This window comes from Vulpes vulpes, chromosome 7 (assembly GCF_048418805.1).
Source record: "Vulpes vulpes isolate BD-2025 chromosome 7, VulVul3, whole genome shotgun sequence".
In the NCBI taxonomy this organism is placed as follows: domain Eukaryota; kingdom Metazoa; phylum Chordata; class Mammalia; order Carnivora; family Canidae; genus Vulpes; species Vulpes vulpes.
Genome location: NC_132786.1, coordinates 40782231 through 40807117, shown reverse-complemented (window position 1 = coordinate 40807117; position 24887 = coordinate 40782231). Strand labels below are relative to the sequence as shown.

Here is a 24887-nt window from a genome sequence, read left to right as displayed (position 1 = left end):
GTCGAGATGCTTAACTGATGAAGCCACCCAAATACCCGTACAGTTTTTCTTTCTAAATAAGCAAAATGGAATGATGAGGGAAAGAGGAAAGACACCAGGGGAAGAGAAAAGAAGGATGGGAAAAAGGAAAACAAATATATATTGAGTGATTATCATGTGCTTCCTATATGTTAAGGTAAAAGAAGCAAGACACTGCAATGGGAAAAATAGACAAAAATCTAAGAGTTCTAATTTTATAGGGATAAAAATAAGGAAGAAGTGATAAAATATATAATTTTATGATTTTATTAATTAATTTTATATATATTCCATTAGGGCTCAGAACTATTTGCATTCTAATATTCATTGTTCATAGAATGTATTACCATTAATCATTAATAGAAATAACACTGACAACTTGTAACTACAACTGAACTTTGCTTGAACCAATTAAAAAATTGAAGTTCAAAATAATACCAAAGAGGCTTAAAAACCCTTGCTCTAGAAGTCTAGAATTGTGGTATGCTGGAGTCTAATATATTATGTTCAGTTCCAGTGTAACTGGAAATTGTTAAAAAGGAAATTGTCTGTGAGCCCTGCTTGTATGTAAAATAATATATCACCAAATGAATGCATGGAGAAATTTGGATCCTCACCTTAGAATTCAATTAAATTGTACTTATAAGAAGTTTCAAAGACTGACCAAAGCTGGGCAATCCACCATGTTTCTTAAAGCCCTGCTGGGGCTCCTGGGTGGAGCAGTCCGTTAAGCATCTAACTCTTAATTTTGGCTCAGGTTGTGATCTCAAGATCATGAGATCAAGCCTCGTATCAGGCTCCATGCTCAGTGCAGAGTCTGCTTGAGATGCTCTCTATCTCTGTCCCTCACGCTTGTGCTCACTCTCTCTTTCTAAAATAAATAAATATTTTTTTAAAAATCCCAAACACCTCTTTTCTGGCTGGAACCATGGAGAGAGCAGAAGAGAAGAAAAAGAAGGTTCTTGAAGTGTCAGAAACCCTTAAAAAAAAGTGAAGGAATGTCACAGAGTTGAAGATCAAGCATCTGAGGAAAAAAGTTTGCCCAAAAGATGCTTTGAAAGGCAAGGAGGAAGTTTATCTATGAAAAAGCTAAGCATTACCACTAGGAATACAGGCAGATGTACAAAACTGAGATCTGAATGGTGAAGATGGCAAGAAAAGCTGGCAACTTCTACGTGCCTGCAGAACCCAAATTGGCATTTGTCATCAGGATCAGAAGTATCAATGGTGTGAGCCCAAAGGTTCGAAAGGTGTTGCAGCTTCTTTGCCTTTGCCAGACCTACAATGGCACCTTTGTTAAGCTCAACAAGGCTTCAGTTAACATGCTAAGGATGGTGGAACCATATATAGCCTGGGGGAGGGGGGAACCCAAACCTGAAGTCGGTGAATGAACTGATCTACAAGCGTGGTTATGGCAAGATCAACAAGAAGCGAATTGCCCTGACGGATAACACATTGACTGCCCTATCTCTTGGTAAATAGGGCATCATCTGCATGGAGGATCTGATTCACGAGATCTATACTGTTGGAAAACAGTTCAAAGAAGCAAATAACCTTTTATGGCCCTTCAAATTATCTTCTTCATACCCACATGGGGGTATGAAGAAAAAGACCACCACCCATTTTGTAGACGGTGGAGATGCTGGGAATAGGGAAGACTAGATCTTCCCTAGAAGATAGGGAGATCTTCCTAAGATAAATAGAAGGCTTATTAGGAGGAAGAACTAAGATATCTACCATGATTATTTTTATAATCTGGTCAGTTAATAAATTACTACTTTCAAATGGAAAACAAACAACCAACGCCGTTAACCTGCCTTTCAGGGAGAGTAGCAAACTTGAAAATTCTAACACAGCCAAGGCATAGCAATCAAATCACTTCAGGTCACCCGACGTGTTTGAAGATCTGACTGCTAAGGAAGGGGAGAGAGGGAGGGAAAAAGGACTCTGACGTGTGAACCCCAAAGCATGAAGGCACAGAAGTATTGCTGGAGGTAATTTCCAGCAATAATTTGTTTTAAACAGTAAGATGTTAGTTTGAAAGAGCAGAGGATCTGGCAAAGGTAGGTGTGAAAAATAATTTTGGAAATTCGAGATTCTGTGGAATATCTGATCTCTCCCCAAACCTGAGGCCATATACTTATGATCATTATTTGCAATCCCAGACATTTTAGAAATTAAATACATTTTATTTTATTAATTAATTAATGTACTTATTTATTTATTTGTAGAAAGCAAGTGGGGAGAAGGGAATAGGGGAAGGAGGAGAGGCAGAGGAAGAGAGAGAGAATCCCAAGCAGACTCTTTGTTGAGCAAGGAGCCCAAGGTTGGGCTCAATCTCACAACCCTGAGATCATGACCTCAGTTGAATGAAATCAAGAGTCCTATGCTTAACTGACTAAACCATCCGGTTTATGCTTAACTGACTAAACCATCCGGCAACCATCTCTGAGTACCCCAGAGATTAAATACTTTTTATTTTTTTATTTTTTACAATCATTCATTCATTCATTCATTCATTCATTCATTCGAGACACAGAGAGGCAGAGACCTAGGCAGAGGGAGAAGCAGGCTCCACATGGGAAGCCTGATGCAGGACTCAATCCCAGGACCCCAGGGTCATGCCCTGAGCTGATGGCAGATGTTCAACCACTGAGCCACCCAAGTGCCCCAAGATTAAATACTTTTTAAAACTTCTGTTTATCCTCCCTTCCTTTGAGGAACTGCTCCCAGCTCAGACACCACATGATGCTGGGGCCTGCCGGTCCTGTAGGCTGGGGACAGTCACTCTCTCTCCCCAGGGATCACATTTCATAGGGTTGAAAACCCTTCAGGGGTCTCTATGTTCTGCAGGAAGAAGCTTGTACTCCTCAATCCAACATTCAAAGCCCTCCACAACCTTGTCCCAGTCTATCTTCCCAGTCTTATATCCTGGAACCACCATATCTCAAATTGTTAGCTTCTACCTGAAGACCTCTCTTCCCCTAAGTGGATCCCCCCACCCCGAGTGTCTCATACTCCCCTGGAAAACTGATGAGAGGTCATTGGAATCAAATCACTAATGGCACAACCCTAAAGTAAAGATCTTCAGGTTCCTTCCAAGTGTTGCCTTTCCTGAGGTTTGGTTTGTAGCTCTTTCTTCCATTAGCTACTTAGTACACTCCCCCAAAACCTGTCCTTCATGTCAGAGGAAGTGTGTTTTGATATTTGCTGCCAAGAGATTTTATTAAAGACTTGGATGTGTCTTCATGACCACAGCTTGCACCTTGGGGTGCCACGGTTGAAGGGAGTCACGCTGTGGCCCTGAGTTCCTGACAGGACTTGCCACTGCTTGTGGTACTAGAGCATCCTGGGATGGCAGGGTCATGTAGGAACCAGCACTAGCCTAAGAGATCAGAGTTGTGGTACTACCATGGCCATCTTTGCTGTTTCTTCCCCTTTCTTTTTGTAACCACCACAACCTAATATCTGAGCTGCTTTTACAGTTTCCAGGCTTTTTGCTTCCCTTGCCTTCCTCCCACTCCCCATATCTCATATATCCGTAAAGCTGGGAGTTTGCACCATCCTCCATTAATCATCACTTGCTAGAGACACTGTATGTTCCTGTGGTAAAAATGACTGCAGGGATCACACAGTACATGTGTTACTCCTGGCTTGATGGCTTCAGCTTGTCACTTTTCCTCCATGAACCCAAGGAAAGCAATTTAGAATCTCTGTTCCATGCCAATTCTGGATAATTTTCCAGATAATGGATAATAGCCATTTCATAGGGTTGAAAACCCTTCAGGGGTCTCTATGTTCTGCAGGAAGAAGCTTGTACTCCTCAATCTGGCATTGAAAGCCCTCAACAACCTGGTCCCAGTCTATCTTCCTAGTCTTATATCCTGGAACCACCATATCTCAAATTGTTAGCTTCTACCTGAAGTCCTCTCCTCCCCTAAGTGGATCTCCTCCCCTGAGTGCATCTCATACAGCTCCTCATTCAGATCTTTGCTAAAGCCAATAGACTGTTCTCTGTCATCTGAAATGCTCCATCCCCATCCCCCTTCTAAAATCTTACCTGGCCTTCAAAGTCTAGCAAGCTTCTTCCTCCTCCATAAAGACTTCATGGGAAGCCATAGATACAATCCAGCATTCCCAATCTTTCTGTGTTCTGCATATTTATTATCTGTATCACTCTTAAAACATTTCTCATGGTGCTATCTTGAATTCCCAACTTTGTATACATGCCCAACAAGACTAGAAGCTTCTGGAGGGCAGGAACTGGTCTGTGATCTGTCTTTGTCTATCTCACAGTGCTCTGCTGAACACAGAGCAGTCACCCAACATTTAACCATAGAACCAATGCATTGATGACCTGTTTCTTAGCTCCTTCTGCAAGACAACAGGACTTTACTCCAGACAAACTGGTCCTCAAGTCTTTGGTCAGAAATCATAAATGCCCTACTGAGGACCAACAGGCACTCAGAGGAAACAGGGCTAGGACCAAGCTTTCCTGGTTGTGTTTTTATTTCATGATTTCCTGCCCTGGCCGAGGCCTGTTTTCCATATAACCCTAGGCATGCAGAAGTCCCAGCTTTGTATCTAAAAGCAAACACAAGCACTGTAAATTATTCTCCCATTATAAATGCCACAGAAGACACAATATTAAAAAAGAGAACATATAACTCTGCTTTAAATTTTTAAAGACCTACTCAAATTGCAATTCTAACATAACAGTTCGAGTTGGTCAGGATAGTTTGAAGACTTAATTATAAAATACATAGGTTTTTTTTTTTCCTTTCAATCCATGATCCTTCAAACTTAACATCTGCATATTATTTTCAAGTACAGGTTATACTGCAAACTTTTGTATGCTAACAACTGTCATTTAACAATAATGCTCTTCAACTACTAGAAAAGGAATTATGCTCTCTAAAAAACAGTAGATATATTCTGGTCATTTTAACGTACCCTGTACAACTATTCTCAAATTCTTTTTATCACCTAATACAAAAATAAACTCCAACTTGCTTTATATCGCATTGTCATAAATTTAAAATTATAGAGACTGGGACTAATGAGGTTTGCACAGTATCCCAACACGCTCATGTTATCTGAATTGCAGTAAAAGCTGAAAGCTACTAACCTGAGTCATCTTGTGATTACAGGAAAATTACTTCTTGTCTTTGTGAAGCATAGCAATTTCTACCCTCAGAGAGTGACAGTTTTTGCTCATGTCTTTCTTAGAGTGTAATGTAAATGGAAAACAGTAGAGTTAAATCAAACAGTGGGGTCCTTCACACGATGAAGCACTTTGCATGAGTCTCTGAAGAGAACACAGGCCCTATTCGGAAAAACACAAACACTAGATGTCATTTTACATAATGCAAATATTGAACCAGCTACAGACCAGGTTGACCTCTTGACCTATGCATAAATTACCCAGGGATGAAGGGATTAGAAAGAGCTGTGAATATGTGGAGTATGCCAGAACTGAAAGAGCTATTTCTGAATTAATTCCTAAGCTTTCTATAAAATATACAGTACTTTCTCCCAAAATTACATTGAATGATCTCATCTCGTTCCTAGAAAAATTACAAACATTGAGAGTCAACTCTGAATCTCATGGTTTAAGGAAACAAATGTATACTACTTAAGACAATATAACTAAACTGCATTAAAGCATTCCAGTACAATTTAACTACTCAATATTTGTTCATAATATCAGCTACTTCCATAACACTTTGAGAAGCACTCCTACTTATTCTTCATTGATCACATTTATTTTCTTTTTTCATAATACATTGGGTCTGTCATGATACACATCAGAAGACTCTTCTTTACTAGAAAAAAAAAAAAAAGATGGGCCTTGTATGCCAAAAAGCACTTTGTAATGTAGAAGTCTTGGGGTATAAAATGAAATCTGGAGAGATGCCTGGTGTGGTAGGAAAAGCCCATTCTGTAAAACCTTAGGACCTGACTCCTTATCTGTAAATTAAGCAAATAGACCTTATATCTAGATCACAGTTCTCAACCATGTTCCCTAGTCTTCAGATTCTTTGTATGTAAATTTCACTGCCACAAACTGTACCTCTTATTATATATAGTGATTCTCAGGATGGTGGGGTGGCTTGCAGGTAGCTTCCCCTAACCTCCCCTGCTCTCCATCCCACGCCAATCTTGGTCCCTACCTAAGAATCACTGATCTGGGTGTACTTTGGAAATTTTATTTTGGGTCTTCAGAATATGCCTATACATTTAAACCCCAGTTGTCCCTCAATCATATCAGGTATATGATCACTGGGACCCCCAAGAGTTGACCTTTGAAGAAGCACATTTAAGAAGGGTCTTGAAAGAGCTATTTGTCATAGGATCTCATCTTCCCTCATGCAATTTTAGAGTGAGCCTTTATTGTAAAGGAGATGATGCTTGTTCACTGAGCCCCCATGTTGTCCCGAAAATAAATGCTTTCTACTTGGATCCATGCTTGCATACCCTGAGCTAGGCACTCAGTGGAGTGCCAACTGGGCTATGTACCTTTCCTTCAGGAATTAGCACCTAAATGAATGAACCTTCTCAGATATGCTCCTGAAGATGAGTCAGTAAAAGTAGCCAATGAAAGGAAGTGCAGAAGGCATCTGTGAGCTACTTGGGTGGGAGCAGGGGTGAAGAAGCTTTTCTATATGCCCAAATCATACCTTCAATACATATACATATAATTGACTTTCTTTATATTTACTAAATTATGATCCAAATTGTCCCCTGTTGAAAATATATGAATCATTTTATTTTCTCCAAGTAGTTGCTGGGCAAAGACAAAATAAGAGTCTATCTTTTAAAATGTTGAATTCAGATGAGTCCTTTTACAATATTAGCCTTATATCTCTGGAGTAGTTAGTATTAAAAAATGTATTCTCCTTTTCTCCTGAATATGGTAAAACATCTCCTAGGGCAAAGATTTGTAACTCACACCTTTTGAAATTGAGATTAGCCATATGTGTATTTCCTAAAGGGGGTCAGCACCTCAACGTATGGGTTAGGGGCAAAGTCAGTTTTGAGATAAATAAAAATTCTGTAAAATTTGTTCTTTTACACATTCAGTTATACTCAACAAATATTATTTAAGCCTCTTGCACATGTAAGACACTAGAGGTAGAGATAAAACAATGTGCCCAAAAATTAATATGGGAAACAATACAAAGAAATAGAAAATTAAAATATGGCAGAAACTTTACTTTGCAGATGGATATATCCTGAGAGCTTCTAAACCCCCAAACTTATGCTGTACCTTATTTAATCATAATCTTGTGATATTTATAATTAACCCCATTACAAATTACTAAACATCATAGTCTTTTAGGTCACTTACAAGTTTTCAAATCCACAAATGCCAAGGACCCAAATCCAGTGTAATGAATATCCTGATCCAGGTGTGCAGAGGTGCTACAGGAGCAGGAAATTCATCTAGCCTGTAGCAGGGAGATGCAGTGAAGGCTCTTATGCAAGGCTTGCATCTAACCTGGAATTCAGAGGACAAAGGGTAGTCAGATAAAGGGGGAGTGGGTGTTTCTGGGCATAGGAAACAGCATATGCAAAAAAAAAAAAGAAACAAGACCTATTATATTCTTTTTGATGAACTTCAAGGAAATTAATAACAGTAATAGACACATGTGCACACACGCATTCATAATTTACTGTTATCTGGGCCGTTTTAAGCATGAAACATATGTTAACTCAAAGAATCTATGCAATAACTATACAAAACAGGAACTAGTATGTACCCCATTTTACAGGTAAGAAAACCAAGGCACAGAGAATATTAGTGACTTTCCAAAGTTACAGAGCTAGGAAGTGGCAGAGCCAGGATCTGAACACAGAAAGTTAGATTCCAGAGTTCACACTCTTAACTCTCCATCCTGGGGGAGGGAGAAAGGGCAGGTGGGGCTGGAAGAGTAGGTAATAGAACACCCAGGGCTTAGTTTAGCATTCTAGGGAGTTTGGATTTTACCTGAACATAATGAGGAACCATAAATTATTTCAACAGGAGAAATGACAAAATTTGATTGAAGTTTTAAAAATTTCCTTAGGGAATATAAAGTAATGATCATAAAATTACTCCCTGGATTTGAGAAAAGAGTGGAAGACATGAGTAAGACCCTTAACACAGAGATAAGGAATAACAATAGCAGAGATAAAGGGGTCAATAAACAAAATGAGAAACAATACAGAAGACAGTTACATGCAAGGGAAACCCCATAAGGCTACTGGTGGATTTTTCAGCAGAAACTTTGCAGGCCAGAAGACGATGGCATGATCTAGTCAAAGTGCTGAATAGCAAATATCTGCAGCCAAGAATACTCCATCCAGCAAGGCTATCATTCAGAATAGAAGGAGGGATAGAGTGTCCCAGCCAAACAAAAACTAGATGAATTCATGACCACTAACTAGCCTTACCAGAAATATTGGAGGAGATTCTTTGAGTGAAAAGACCAAAACTGACAGTATAAAAGTAGGAAAAATAAAAGCAATAAAAATGAATATTTCTGTAAAAAAATCAGTCAAGGAACTCACAAAATAAAAGGATGTAAAATGCGACACCATATATCTAAAACATGGGGAGGAAAGGAGTAAAGAATGAATCAAACTTAAATGACCATCAACTTAATATAGACTGCTACATGCAGAAGAGGTTAAATTAGAAACTTAATGGTAACCATAAATCAAAAATGAGTAATAATACACAAAGACAAATCTAAATATATCACTAAGAAAAACCAGCAAACCATGAAAGAGGGGGAAAAAAAGAAATTATCAGAGAAAAACTTCAGAATTAACCACAAAACAAATCATAAAATGGCAATAGACACATATGTATTAATAATTACTTTGGTTTTTTAAATTTATTTTTATTGTTTTAATTATTTTGAATATAAATGAATTAAACACTTCGAACAAAAGATGTAAGGTAACAGGATGGATAAAAAAATAATACCCATCTACATGCTGTCTACAGACATCTCACTTTAGACCTACAAACACCTGTATATTGAAAGTAAGGTAATGAAGAAACATTTATCATGCAAATGGCTGTCAAAAGTAAGCCAGAGTAGCAATACCTATATCAAACAAAATAAATTTTAAAACAAAGATGTAACAAGACAAAGAAGGACATTATATAATAATAAAGAGGACAATCCAACAAAATACAATTGTGAATATTTATGCACCTAATATAGGAGCATCCAAATACATAAAGCAGCTAATAACACACAAGGAAGTAATCAATGGTAATACAATAATAGTAGGGGACTATAACACCTCATTTATATCAATGGATAGATAATCAAAACAGAAAATCAATAAGGAAATAGTGGCTTTGAATAACACATTGAACCAGATGAATCTAATAGATATATTCACAACATTCCATCTTCAAAACAGCAGAATAAACATTCCTTTCAAGTGGACCTGACACATTCTCCAGAAGAAATCATATGTTAGGCCACAAAACAGTCTCAACAAATTCAAGAAAACGGAAGGCATGTCATGCATCTTTTCCAATGACAACACTATGAAATAGAAATCAACCACAAGAGAAGGTCTGGAATGAACCCAAATACATGGAGGTTAAATAGCATGCTACTATACAATGAATGGGTCAATCAAAAAAATTTTCAAAAAATACATGGAAACATGAAAATGAAAACAAAGATCTTGTTTGCAGTGAAAGCTGTTCTAAGAGGTAAGTTTACAACAATACAGGCCTACCGTAAGAAGCAAGAAAAATCTCAAATAAACACCTAACCTTGTACTTAAAGCAGCTGGAAAAAGAAAACAAAACCTAAAGCCAGCCAAAAAAAGAAAATAATAAAGATTAGAGCAGAAATAAATGATATAGAAAATTTTAAAAAATAGTAGAGCAGATAAAGGAAACCAGGAGCTGGTTCTTTGAAAAGATAAAATTCATAAACTTCTAGGTGGACTCATCAAAACACAAAAAGAAAAAATTCAAATAAATACAATTACAAAATAAAGAGGAGAAAATAACCAACACCGCAGAAATACAAAAAATTGTAAGAGAATATTATGAAGAACTACCTGGCAACAAATTGAACTACCTAGGAGAAATGGATAAATTCCTAGATACACGTAACTTATCAAAACTGAAGCAAGAGAAATTAAAAATTTGAATATACCAATTACCAGCAAGGAGATTGAATCAGTAGTCAAAAAACTCCCAACAAACAAAAGTCCAGGACCAGACAGCTTCAGATGCCAATTCTACCAAATATTTATTGTTTAATATTTTTTCCCTTTGGTTTTTTTAACTTAAAATTGGTTAGTTAGCATTCAGTGCAATATTCATTTCTGGAGTAGAATTCAGTGACTCATCACATATATACAACACCCAGTGTTCATCACAGCAAGTACCCTCTTTAATACACATCACCCACCTAGCCCATTTAAAGAAGAATTGACTTCTTCTTTAACTATTCCATTAGTTAAAGTTAAACTAATTCCATTAGTTAAACTAGTCAATTTAAGAATTGACTTCTTCTCAAACTATTCCAAAAAAGAGAAGAGGAAGGAAAACTTCAAAATTCATTTATGAAGCCAGAATTACCCTGATACCAAAACCAGATAAAGACACCACACAAAGGGGCACCTGAGTGGCTCAGTCAGTTAAACATCTGCCTTCGGCTCAGGTCATGATCTCAAGGTTCTGGGATTGAGCTCCACATCAGGCTCTCTGCTCAGCAGGGAGTCTTCTTCTCCTTCCCCCTTCTTGTGTGCTCTCTCTCTCTCAAAAAAATAAAATCTTAAAAAAAAAAAAAGACACCACAAAAAAAGACAGCTACAGGCCAGTATCTTTGAGGAACACAGATGCAAAGTCCTTAATAAAATACTAGTAAACCAAATTCAACAAAGCATTAAAAATAGAATTCACCATGATCAAGTGTAATTTTTTCCTGGTGTAAAGGGGTGGTTCAATATTTGTAATCAATCCACGTGATTTATCACATTAATAAGAGAAAAAATATAAACTATATGATCATTTCAATAGATGCAGGAAAAGCATTTGACAAAGTACAATATCCATTCATGATAAGTGCTCTCAACAAAGTAGGTTTAGAAGGAACATACCTCAACATAATAAAGGCCATATATGAAAAACCCGCAGCCAACATCATCCTCAATGGGGAAAAACTGAGACCTTTCCCCTGAAAGTCAGGAACAAGACAGGGATGTCCATTCTCACCAGTTTTATTCAACATAGTAGTGGAAGTCCTAGCCACAGCAATTAGACAACAAAAAGAAATAAAAGGTATTGAAATTGGTAAAGAAGAAGTAAAACTTTTACTATTTGCCGATGATATGATATTCTATACAGAAAACCCTAAAGATTCCACCAAAAAAAACGAGAACTGATAAATTAATTCAGTAAACTCACAGAATACAAAATCAAGGTACAGAAATCTATTGAATATCTATATACTAATAATGAAGCAGCAGAAAGAGAAATTAAGAAAACAATCCCATTTACAATTGTACCAAAAATACTCAGACACCTAGGTACAAACCTAATTAAAGAGGTGAAAGACCTATACTCTGAAAAACTATAAAACACTGATGAAAGAAATTGAAATGACACAAAGAAATGTAAAGATATTCCATGTTCATGAGTTGGAAGAACAAGAAGTATTGTTAAAATGTATATACTACCCCCAAGCAATCTGCACACTTATAATCCCTATCAAAATCTCTATACCAACAGCATGTTTCACAGAACTAGAACAAATAATCCTAAAATTTGTATGGAATCACGAAAGACCTGAATAAGCAAAGCACTTTTGAAAAAGAAGAGCAAAGGTAGTGGCATCACAATTCCAGACTTCAAGTTCTATTAAAAAACTGAAGTCATTAAAACAGTATGGTACTGGCACAAAAATAGACATATAGATCAATGGAACAGAATAGAAAACCTGGAAATAAACCCACAATGATCTGGCAAATTAATCTTCAACAAAACTGGAAAGAATTGAATGGGAAAATGTCTCTTCAACAAATGGTGCTGGGAAAGCTGGACAGCTACATGTAAAAGAATGAAATTGGACCACTTTCTTACACCATACACAAAAATAAACTCAAAATGAATTAAGGACCTAAATGTGAGATGTGGCACCATAAAAACCCTAGAATAAAGTACAGGCAGTAACCTCTCTGACATTAGCTATAGCAAAACTTCTTTAGATATGTCTCCTGAGGTAAGGGAAAGAAAAACAAACAAACTATTGGAACTATGTCAAAATAAAAAGCTTCTGCACAGCAAAGGAAACAATAGAACTAAAAATCAACCCATGGATGGGAGAAGATATTTGCAATAATATATCTGATAAAGGGTTAGTATCCAAAATATATAAAGAACTTACACTACTGAACACCCAAAAAACAAATAATCCCAATTAAAAAATAAGCAGAAGACATGAACAGACACTTCTCCAAAGAAAATATACAGATGGCCAGCAGACACCTGAAAAGATGTTTAACATCACCCATCATCAGGGAAATGCAAATCAAAACTATGATGAGATAACACCTCCTACCTATCAGAATGGCTAAAATCAATAGTACAAGAACCAACAGGTATTGAGGATGACGTGGAGAAAAAGGAACCTTCTTGCACAATTGGGGGGAATGCAGACCAGTGCAGCCACTGTGTAAAACAGTATGGAGATTCCTCAAAAAGTTAAAAATTGAACTGCCCTATACTCCAGTAATCACACTACTGGTTATTTCTCCCCCCCCCCCAAAAAAATACCAAAACACTAATCCAAAGGGATACATGTACCCCAGTGTTTACAGCAACATTATTTACAATAGCCAAGATACAGAAGAAAGGATCAAATTAATAGGAGTGGGGGACTGATGAAGAGCATGTCAAAGAGGAAGTGGTAATAATAATAATGCTGACATCCTAAGATATACCACCACCATCCAAAACCAAAGTGGGAGAGAATGAAAGGCAAACAAAATGAAACTTTGGTAATGACCCTAAATAAACTGATAAACCAATGTTAAAACACATGTGACTATATCAAAGAAGCCTACTTAAGATTTATGCATGTGCAGGAAATCGGATACAAGAAGGACTAGATGTTGGTAACGGACTTTGAAATGCCATGATCAGTAACATGTTATATTTCATTTATATTTCATGTACTGGCACAGGCTGTGCCTACATATTCCTTATGTTCTCTGATTGCAGCATTTTCCAAGTAGGGACAAAGTAGCTTATGATGGCTGCATCTTTGCTGGGTATTGCAATTTATTCAGTGTTCAATAAAGGTCTATTTTATAAATATGTGTAGAAAGGAATAGAAGAATAAAAAATATACCACTTTAGATGGTGCTAAGGTCCACTGGTCAGAGAGAATGATCAGAGGGAGAGTTCGGGGCTGGATATATTGTTCCTGTCATGTTTGGAAGACAACAAAATAAACAAAATAAGATGGATAGGCTTGGAAGCTGCAGAGCACAGGCTGGACGAAAGATCATTTAAAAATCATTATCCTACGTCTTCGCAGTTAGGACCACGGGAATGAATTAAATCAAAAGAAATTATGCAGAGTTAAGAAATGGAACAGAGAACACCAAGGATCCCTAGTATTTAACCCTCATACATGTTAGTATTAGAGAAAAGGCTATCCGTGTGCTGCCATTAGAGCTCTACCATAATTAAATTTAATGGAACAAACACTGACTGCCCGCCCCTACTAAGCAACAGTAGCTTTGGTAGCTTTGAGAGGAGCAGAAAATGGGTGGTTCCCTCCTCTCAAGAAGCTACAGGCTGATACAAAAGTAAAACAGAACATCCGCTGAATGACAATAGTAGGAAGCAAGCACATGATTTATTGATGAAAAATATAGATAGCAAGCAAGATTAGCTTTTATAATTTGGAGCAACACTCTGAGTATTATTCCATCTACATAATGAGGCGAATAAAACAGGATGCTGTTCTAATGAATATTCTTTACCCTACACAGAAGCCCTTACTGATACACCAGAGAGAGTACAGTAGAAGTGGTAGGAAAAAGGAACAGCATTTCTAATTAACATCTCATGAGCAGAACAAACTCAGGCCTTTCACACTGTATAATATGGAGCACTGGAGAATATCACCCTCTCTGTAATCCCAACAGGGTCCATAGGTCCCCCACCCCCACCCCTAGTGTAAATGCATGTGGAAAGAAAGCAGAAAACATGAGGGAAGTACATCTTAGGAGAAAGACTGAATATTTTGAGAATATTTTGTTTTCCTTGAGAGTAATCCAAAGATTACATGCCTAAATTGACTCTATTTAGGTTCAGATACTACCTCCAAAATCTCAGTGTAGGAAATGAAGGTCCTATCAGCCAGGTGAGGAGCATGAGTGTATGGGGGGGAGAGTGTTGACAGGAGGAGAATACAAAGTCAAGCTAAGAACTCACAGCACATTGATGATGAGATCTGTTATCCAAGGCTGCTCCTCCACAGACAATGAATGACTAGACCAGATTCACTGAACTCTATTACAGTTCATTTTGATTTGGGAGATTAGAGCCTGCCAGGAAGTCAAATATGAGATTTAAGAAAAATGAAAATATAGCACCCTGCTTTGCCAGGCATTTAGCTGCTGGTGTCAATTTGACAAAACCAGCTCTGGTCTGTGTTAAGATAAAGGCAACAGGATGTCCAGAATGGCAGCTTGGAAGGAGATTATTTTGATGTAACAGAAAGCAACACATGACCCATGTGAAGGGGAGAAGCAGAACATGGCCCATCTTCTTTCCGCTTAGGAAAGGTTTCAGCAGGTCAAGTGACGAGGAATCCCACAATCATCTTACTGTCAAATGATTGTCCAAGAAGGAGTTTTACGTGAGAACAATGGTGTCGATGTAAAATGAGACATCGTGTGATGATTTTTTAAGAATGGTTAATTCTTATGGTTTCTTCATATGAAGATGCATAATGTATTCATAAAATGTATTTATAATACAATTGACCCAAATTGGTATTCATGGGGTTTTTGTGAAAACAAATCTGAATATTTGAGGTTCAGGGAAAGAGTCACATGCACACAAAGTATAGTAACATCTGAACTGTTGGCATCCTATCCTATAGATTCCACTTACATCTCACCTCTTATGACCTCTCACCTTCCCTCTCATTGTCTCAGCTTGGATTTCATAGATACACCCCTCCCCGACCAAATCTCAGGGCACATCTGGAGAACCAAAGGGACAAGTTGGTTCTTTACTTGAAGGCTAGGACACACACATACACACATTTTTAAAGCCTATTATTTACTGTCACCATAATTGCATAAATGAATGGATAATTTACCCCCACAGAAGTTGGGAGGCCATAATTTAGAACTAAAGAAATACTTTATTTTTTTAAACGTTTTATTTATTTACTCATGAGAGACACAGAGAGAGGCAGAGACATAGGCAGAGGGAGAAGCAGGCTCCACGCAGGAAGCCAGATGCGGGACTCGATCCCATCATGCCCCGAGCCAAAGGCAGACACCCAACCGCTGAGCCACCCAAGTATCCCTAAAGAAATTCTTTAAAATTGAATAATATTTAGCATCATGAAAAACTGACTAAACTTCCTTTAATTTTCTCATTCCATTACAGATTGATCACAAACCAACACTGAAATAAAGAACTGAGTTTGGGGACCAGCTTAATATGATGGTTTCGAGCCCCACCAGTCCCCCCAGCTTCACAGCTTGTGAGGCTCCTGAAATTCAACCCCAACAGCATGGTCATGGTCATGTCTCATTTCTCTTCAGACTTAAAGTCCAAATACCTCAACATGTCACATGAAGCTCTCTGCCATGTGACCCCAGCCAACCCTCCAGCATTTCTCCGCTATGATATTCCACTCAAAGTAGTCAGTCGGCAAACTGCTCGTTACCATAAGATAAGGACTTGGCAGCAGAACGTAAATCAAGGATTGCTTCTTTCATCGAGAAACTCTTACTGTAAATTGCCCTGGGTAGCATAGAGCAATTTACAGCAAGAGTTTCTCGACGAAAAGAAGCAATCCTTGATTTACATCGAAGATGAATGGATAAAGAAGCTGTGGTCTATGTATACAATGGAATATTACTCAGCCATTAGGAACGACGAATACCCACCATTTGCTTAGACATCGAAGGAACTGGAGGGTCTTATGCTGAGTGAAATAAGTCAGTCGGAGAAGGACAAACATTATATAGTTTCATTCGTTCAGGGAATATAAAAAATAGTGAAAGGGATTAAAGGAGAAAGAGAAAATGAGTGGGAAATATCAGAGAGGGAGACAGAACATGAGAGACTCCTAACTCTGGGAAACGAACAAGGGGTAGTGGAAGGGGAGCTGGGCAGGGGGATGGGGTGACAGGGTGACGGGCACTGAGGGGGCACTTGACAGGATGAGCACTGGGTGTTATGCTATATGTTGGCAAATCGAACTCCAATAAAAAAATATACAAAAAAAAAAAAAAGAAAAGAAAGAAACTCTTGCTGTGATAAAGGATAAAGGAACCGGTTTAGTGACTTAGCTAATTTACAGTCAAGGACAAGCTCCTTATCTAGTGGCACTGCTCTCTCTTTATGACATGAGCTTCTCTGAATGAATGCTTTAGACATCTGATGTCTTCATACTTTTAACTCATCTGTCCTGTCTGGAATTACCTTGCTCCCCTAGACTACCTGAGAGACGTAATTATCTCTGTGAAGGCTCTCCTGTCCCCTGGATAGATTCACCGCTCTGTGCTCCCTTGTGTCCTCCCTGTATTACACAGATCCACCAGCATGATGGTGGTCACTGTTTAGCCTGTTCCAGCTGCCTCACATGGTGTTAATGAAACAAATATATGGCATCTCACACATTTCTTTGCACCAAGAGATTTACCCTATAGTGAAAGAAGTAATAAATGATGTCCTATCACTAATCTTACCAGGTACACAAACACCTAGAAACCTAGGTAGAATGGCCTAAGACTCAATTGAGGTCCACATGGGAAACCATCTCTGACTTTGAGATGGGGCTTGTATACATTATTCTGATGTATGTGATATGTTACACCCTTTTTTTTTTTCCTGTAGGTCTTGGGTCTGGGAAACATGAATAGGAGTGAAGTGAAAATTTAGAGCAATGCCACTAATAATTAGTCTATTTTGTGAATATTTTCTCTCTGTTGCTATGGCTCTGGGTTTGCAGGTTTAGAGGTTCTCACACTCCAGGGATTACTATGGCTGTGGAACCTAGTACGGCAGTAGGACTCTACGTTGGTGGCCGTGAGTCCTGGTCAAACTGACGATTAGACCTCGGAGTCTTAAGTTCTGGAGCTGCTCTAGGGTACACTTACTTTCCAAGTCTGGTTCTCTGACTTTCTATGACTTCCATAGCCTTTCAATAAATTCCTAATCAGGGATCCCTGGGTGGCGCAGCGGTTTGGCGCCTGCCTTTGCCCCAGGGCGCGATCCTAGAGACCCGGGATCGAATCCCACATCTGGCTCCCGGTGCATGGAGCCTACTTCTCCCTCTGCCTATGTCTTTGCCTCTCTCTCTCTCTCTCTCTCTGTGTGACTATCATAAATAAATAAATAAAATTTAAAAAAAATTCCTAATCAGCCTGTAGATCATCAGTGTCAGTTTCTGTTGCTTGTGGTCAGGAACCATGGATCACAAAGAACTGAAAAATCATTATTATAATCATTTGTTTCTGTCTACTTCCTCCAGCTTAACTTTCAGCTCTGTATTGACAATGATCATTCCTGCCTCTGATCTCTTTATCCATAATCTCTCTTACTGTATCTGGCAAATTCGGTGGTGGTGGACAATTGCCAAGTGAAGGAATGAATGTTCCCAAATAGCTTTTGCTGGATTCACAACTTTTAAGAAGAAAGAGGCAAATAATAAGTTGTAAATTAAAATATTTTTTAAATTTTTAGTTGTGATAAAAACACATAAAATTTAGCATCTTAACCATGTATAAGTATACAACTCAGTAGTGTGAAGTATATTCACATTGTTCTGCAACAGATCTCCAGAACTTTTTCATCCTACAAAACTAAAACTCTATGCCTATTAAATAATAACTCCCCGTTTCCCCTTCCCCCAATCCCTAGCAACTACCGTTCCTTCTAAGTGCTCGACTATTTTAGATACCTCATATAAGTAGGCTTATTCAGTATTTGTCTTGTGACTGGCTTATTTCATTTAGCATAATGATCTTAAGTTTCATCCACAGATTTCCTTCCTTTCTCAGGCTGAACAATATTTCATTGTATGGACACACCATAATGTTTATCCATTCATCTGTTGATGGACATTTGGGTAACTTCCACCTTTTGGCTATTGGAACAATGCTGCTAGAACATGGGTGTGCAAAAAGCTCTTTAGGATCCTACTTTCCATTTTCTTGGATAAATACCCAGACATGGGGTTGCTGGATCATATGGTAACTCTATTTTTAATTTTTTGAGGATCTTCCATATTGTTTTCCAGAGTGGCTGTATCATTTTACACTCCTACTGATGGTCTGGAAGGGTGCCACATCCTCCCAACATGTTATTTTCTGTTCTCTTTTAAAAATGTTATCCACCCTAATGGGTGTGAGGTGATATCTCTTTGTTGTTTTTATTTACATTTCTCTAGTAATTAGTGATACTGAGCATCTTTCATATGCACGTTGGCCATTTTTATGTCATGTCTGAATAAATACCTATTCAAGTCCCTTGCCCATTTTGAAAGTCAGGTAATTTAGTTAATGATTTTTCTTTTTCCTTTTTTCCTTGTTGAGTTGTAGGAGCTCTTTATGTGTTTTGGATATAAATCTCTTATCAGATATATGATATGATTTCAAATATTATCTTCCATTCTATAGGTTGCCTTTTCACTCTGTTGATTGTGTCTTTTGGTGGAGAAAAGATTGTATCTTTTATTTTTTTTAAGATTTTTAAATTAATTAATTATTTAATTAATTTATGAGAGACACACAGAGAGAGGAGAGACAGGCAGAGGGAGAAGCAGGTTCCATGCAGGGAGCCCGATGCGGGACTCAATCCCAGAACTCTGGGATCACGACCTGAGCCAAAGGCAGATATTCAACTGCTGAGCCACCCAGGCATCCCAATGACTGTGTCTTTTAATAAGTTTGACATAGTCCCAGATAAGCTCTAAATTTTATCCTGAGGTCTACATATATTTAACAGTTATATGTTCAATAAAATATCTGATATCCATATGAAGTAAACGGATTTGGGGGGCTGTGGAACATTCTGATTTCCATGGGCTCAGAAGTACATCTGCTAACTACTTGCATTTGTTATCATACACTCCTTCCTCCTCGAAGAGAGACAAAGGATGAACTGTCCATACTTACCCATAAAGCAAACCCACCAGCTATATGCTGGCAGCTCAACAGCTTCCTTCCTGCAATTCTCTCCCCAACCACCAATTTTCCCTTTGCTATTAAATCTTTCCCATTAATATAAAAATATGCTTCAATATCTCTTAACCTAAAAAGAACCCTCTCAGGCATGACCACAGATCACTATCCAGTTTCGGCCCTACTTTCTCTGCTTCTTTTTATGGCAGGATTATTAAAAAATGCTGTGTCTACTCTTTGGCCTCCCTCTTATTGCTGAATTCTCCATCATCACGCTGATCATAAAGCACCTAGACCATAATGCTGGACCCAGTAAATGGCATAGTTAGCGTAGCTACTTTCAGGAAAAAAACAAAAAACAAAAAACAAAAAAGCCTTGCCACTGTAGTCCCTCTTTCATGCAACAAAGTGGTAAAATGCTTTTGTTTCACCAACAACCCAGTGACATCGGAGGGCCATTCACTTTCCACCAACCCCAAGTCACTGCTTTGACTGCAGACTATGACGCTTCTGCTGCCCAGAGCCTTCGCCAAACACTTGGAACTTTTATTTTCAGATCTGTCCTGGGGAACAAGTGGGATTTGTAGGTGACGTGGTATCCCTGGAGACCTAATTCTGTGGCACTCATACTTCTGTTCTTGTTCTCCAATTTGCTTTGTTCACAAACACCCTTATTTCTGCAACTGAGGTTCCCTGTCCAGTGTAAGATCAAGTCCATGTTGCATGCCAATCTGAAACTTCTAGTCTCACCTGCTGCCATGGTGAATGAAGCCAGTGGCAGGAAAGGTGGAGCGCAGGGGTATCTTTTTTTGGACCTCCGCCCTTACTCCCAGGTCCACCTTGCTTCAAACCTTCCAGCACTGGAGTGGTTGGAGAGACAGCCAGCAAGGCGATGTCAGGGAGCTAGAAAAGTCCCTTTTTGACTAGAAGTGGTGTGAGTGATCGCTGGGCATGCTGGGAACTAACGGCTGCTTCTCTATTTCATGGGCCATTTGGTGGCCTCTGTGCAAGACTTTCATTGGTTCCTTGTAGTCCCTCATTGCAGCAGACTCTGGGAGTGCACTGTCCCGCTGGCAGCTTACAATGACTCTCAGCAGCTGGTCACCTGTGCTACGCCTCCCACATTTTCACCCGCCAAATTGTCAGGCATCTAGATGGGGCCATATTTAGCAGCTAGGCCAACACCATCTATCTTGTGTGGCCCACATCTGGTCCAAGAAAAACACCTTTGATCCATCCTCAGGGAGAGTGCCAGTACTTCCCAAACAATACCTATATCCCCTGCTCTGTTTCTATCAATCTTTGTATTTTCCAGATGTAGGGCTGACCCCAGACTGCTGTGCCCTCTAAACTACAAGGGCCACAGATCAAGCTGTGTGGTCCCCCTTAAAGCTCTGCCACTTGACTTGAGGATGGGAGAAACATCTTCCTCTCTTTTCCCAAGATGGCGTGTGTGTGTGTGTGTGTGTGTGTGTGTGTGTGTGTGTCAGAGAGAGAGAGAGAGAAGGAGGAAGAGGAGGAGGAGGAGGGGGAGGGAGAACAGGGTAAGGTGACATCCACAGTGTGCCACAAAATTCTCTCTAAATAAATCCTCACCCCAGCATCCCAGTTCTTCCAACATGGTTTGGCCTAAGAGTCACAAAACCAGATTTCATATTATTCAGGCTTAAAAAAGAAGGAAATGCTGACACATGCTTTAACACAGAGGAGCCTTGTAGACATGCTATGTGAAACAGCCAGGCAGAAAGGGACAAGTATTATCTGACCCACTTATCTGAGGTCCCCAGAGTAGTCAAGTCCAGAGGGAAAGTGGAATGGTGGTTGCCAGGGGGTGGCAGCTTACTGTTTCATGGGCACAGAGTTTCAACTCAGGAGGATTAAAAGGATTCCAGAGATCGGCTGCACAACAATGCGAACGTACTGAATGCCACTGAACTGTACACTTATAAAGGGTTAAAATAGCAAATTTTATGTTATGTGTATTGTAGTACAGTTCTTAAAAACAACAGGTTTCCACCACTTCTGCGGTTCTGCTTGGGTAATCTAGCAAGGAATTTCACAGCATGAGCCTAACTGCAGCCCTTGGGACCAGGACCAAGTGAGGGTCCCTCCACAGCCTTCTCCACCTTGCTCTGTGTCCTGAAGTGGGGGCTCTGCAAACAGCATGTCTACTTTGTCAAGGGGCTCTGCAGACTGGGCACATCAAATGGAGCCTGGCAGGCAGAGGAGGGAGAGGGGAGCAGCTCCTTCTGGTGGCTTCCTGTTCCTGCTGGAGTTACCCGGCAACAGCCCTTTACCCTGACAGCAGCATTTGTCTCTGGTGGCAGTCGGCTAGGGCTCAGATTTTTCCCACTCTCCCAAAGCCAGCCCTTTGTGCACCCTGAGGAGATACCACAGCGGCTGAGCAGCACTCCTGCCAACGGATCTGTACCCCATCTCTCCAGGGGTCTACCCGGGTATCAGCACTAGCTGACTGGGGGCCCCCTTCTCAGAGGTCTTGATCCTGATTCCACGGGCCCCCTCTAAGCTCCCAAGGTCTGGTCCCAGCTCCAGGGCCCTCCTCCAAGCTGCCAGGTTCTGATAAGCCCATATCCCTCTTCTAGTTCCCCCAACACACAGTGGCAATGGCAGTTGCTTTTGCTGTCAGACCCTATTTGTCCCACTTCGCATTTAAAGCTCTCTAACCTCGGTTTAACCAGTCAGATTAATCAGATTTCCTGTACAAACCTAACTAGTGTAGTTTCCGTTTTTCAGACCTGACCCTGGAGTGGTATTACTGTATTTTTGCACTTGTGTGCAAAAAGTGAAAAGAAGTTCATTTCCACATCCTGCTACAGTTGTTTATGGCCGGCCTCACCCATGTAGTTTGTAAACACCACAGAATCAGGGGGTTTGGGTTCACTGATGTAGACACACCGCACTTTGAACACAATCAGGCAAAAGGCAGGTGCCTGTCATCTTCATTGGATAAATAAATAGGAAATATTTAATGCAAAGATAAAACACAAAATAAAATAACCTCGGTCATGAAAATAGGCTTATAATAGATAAACATTATAACCACATGCAAGTATATTCAGGGGAAAATAAATAGTGGATCTCTACGAAGCACTCTGAAATTCTTAACAATATCTTTTTTCTGCCTTTTTTCCTCCTCATTGTCTTATTTAGCAATTTTGTAAGTGGAGGTTTCTCCAATTTTTTTCTTGTACGTTAGGACCTGTTATCCATGAAATAGTCATTCAGCATGATACTGTTGTGGCTAATAATAAGAAACATTATTTGGTCTTCAACCACTGTTCCTGGACATAGCTCCTAAAACCCTTGAACTTTACTCTAAAGAGTCCTAGGAAAAACAAAAACAAAACAAAACAAAAAAGAGTCCTAGGGATATCTTTGTTATAATAGGTTTTTTCCAAGCAATTCCTAAGATAGCTCCAGAGCTGAAAGGTGAAATGAGTATCTTCTGTTATTATTCAATACCAAGCCCCTTTCACCCACATCTGAGTTTATGTTAATGAGGTGACCTTTGGAAAGCCCCTAAGGATGGGCCAGTTGTCAGGGGAGAAGAGGGTCGGACCTAAGGCCCATCCCCCAGACATCCAGAGCAGCGAGAGGCAAGTTCAAACATCAGGGGCCAATGATTTAATCAATTGTGCTTCCATAAAAACCCCAAGGATGAGGTTTAGCGAGCTTCTGTGCTGGTGGACAAGAAATGCATTCCTGTTAGGAGGGTGGCATACCTCAAACTCTAAGGGGACAGAAGCTCGGAGCCTTAGCGAGGTCCGGGCCTTGCCCTAAGTACCTCATCCGTCTGGCTGTTCCTGAGTTCTATCTTTTAAAAATAAACTGAGACTCCAGTAGGTAAAGTGTTTTCCTGAGTTCTGTTGGCTGCTCTAGCAAATCAACCTAATCCAAGGAGGGGGCTTTGGGAACAGCTGAGGCATAGCCAGTCAGCAGCGCAGGTGACAAGCTGGCCTCGTACCTGGCGTCCGACGTGGGGGAGAGGGAGCAGTCTTGTGGGACAGAACCCTTCACCTGTGGCATCTGAGGCTACCTCCAGGTAGATGGTGTTGCAAGCGAGTGAAATTGTAGGGCGCCCGGCTACTGGCACTGAATCACATGGTGTGCAAGAATCTCCACACGTCTGGTGAGCAGAAGTGAAGCAGGGAGGCAGTCGTGTACTGAGAGTAGAGAGTACAGCAGTGTGTTTTGCCTTTACATTCAGTCAGTCAGTAAAATAGCTTGAAAACTGAGGCTTGAATGCATGAAACCTCACTAATAAAACTTCAGAAGAAGAACTCAGAACATTCTGGTGTGACGAAAAATGCTATAGTGTATTGGGAGAACCAAGCCCAGGCCTGGGTCTGTCAGTGGCACATTACCTTGTGCAAGTCACTCAGCTTCTCCAGGTCTCTGTTACTTCCTCTTAGATGTAAAGTGCCCTTCCTCTTTTAAGACTCTTATGTTCACATGGAAATGTGCTTTAACGTCCCCAAAGTACAACATAACTTTCAAGCATTGGCAGCCTGTGCCAGACTTGAATTTCTTCTTATGCCAGTCCTCAAACACATTTCCCCACTGGACAAGTGTATAGTGGCTGACAGTGGGCAATCTAATAAAAAACTTTGGTGCCAAGTCCTATTCCACGTTCCAAATGAGGTTATAGTTTCCTGTAGCTAATACTTTCTAAACTCGGCTGGATTTTTTTAAGATCCCAATCTGTGGAATAGCGTTAATATTGACAGCTGTGGTAAACGTCTAACACACTGAAGTACATTGCAAAGCTCAAAAAGGACTAGGTGAGGGCAACCAACTCTTCTATTTCAATGATGTGTAAGGCTGAAGAAGGCAGCGGGCAGGATGTGAGCAGTGGAGCTCACGCTCATGGGGAAGGAGCCCTGCACCCAAGGCAGAGCCATCAGCGTGCTTTGGGAAAGTGTATAGTACTAGGTGGAGTGAACTACCGTCAACGTGCTCTCTTTACGGTCTTGTGTGATAGAGAATGCAGTACAATATAAAAATCAATCAGATGCTACTTTAGAAATAAAAAGTGAAGACAGATTACAAACAGGATTACATAAAAAATAGATCTCAGAGCATAAAATTCAAGGACAGTGAAAGAACAGACAAGTCTGCTTACTAATAACAGATGTCTGCAAACATTAACAGTAAATTTTTTTGTTGTTTTCATACAATTCTATTCACAGAAGTATATATATATATGTCTATATATATATAGACACACATATACATACAGACACACACACATATATATGTATACACACACACAAAGTATATATAGGTAAGAAAATGGAAAACCAAGTACTACTGGAATTATCACCAGGAAAGAACTAAAGGTAAGGGATTCTAAGTATCAATTAAGGAGCCTAGGATCCCAAATAATTCTCTCTTTATATAGAGAGAGATCCTAGATGGAAATCCAGCTATAATCCAGA

The 24887-nt window shown here is 39.6% G+C and overlaps 1 protein-coding gene and 1 pseudogene across 6 annotated transcripts in view; one reads left to right on the top strand and one right to left on the bottom strand.

Moving 5' to 3' along the window:
- Positions 1-24887, bottom strand: part of TRMT9B (tRNA methyltransferase 9B (putative)) — a 71729-nt gene that overhangs the window by 29228 nt on the left and 17614 nt on the right. For all 6 annotated transcript variants that reach the window (XM_025993524.2, XM_072763586.1, XM_072763585.1 and 3 more), the window contains 2 exons: positions 7370-7519; positions 5147-5344 (listed from right to left, as the gene is read on the bottom strand). The gene's annotated coding sequence lies outside the window, so the exon portion shown is untranslated. The remainder of the gene's footprint in view (positions 1-5146; positions 5345-7369; positions 7520-24887) is intronic.
- LOC112916087 (large ribosomal subunit protein uL30 pseudogene) lies at positions 872-1680 on the top strand (annotated as a pseudogene).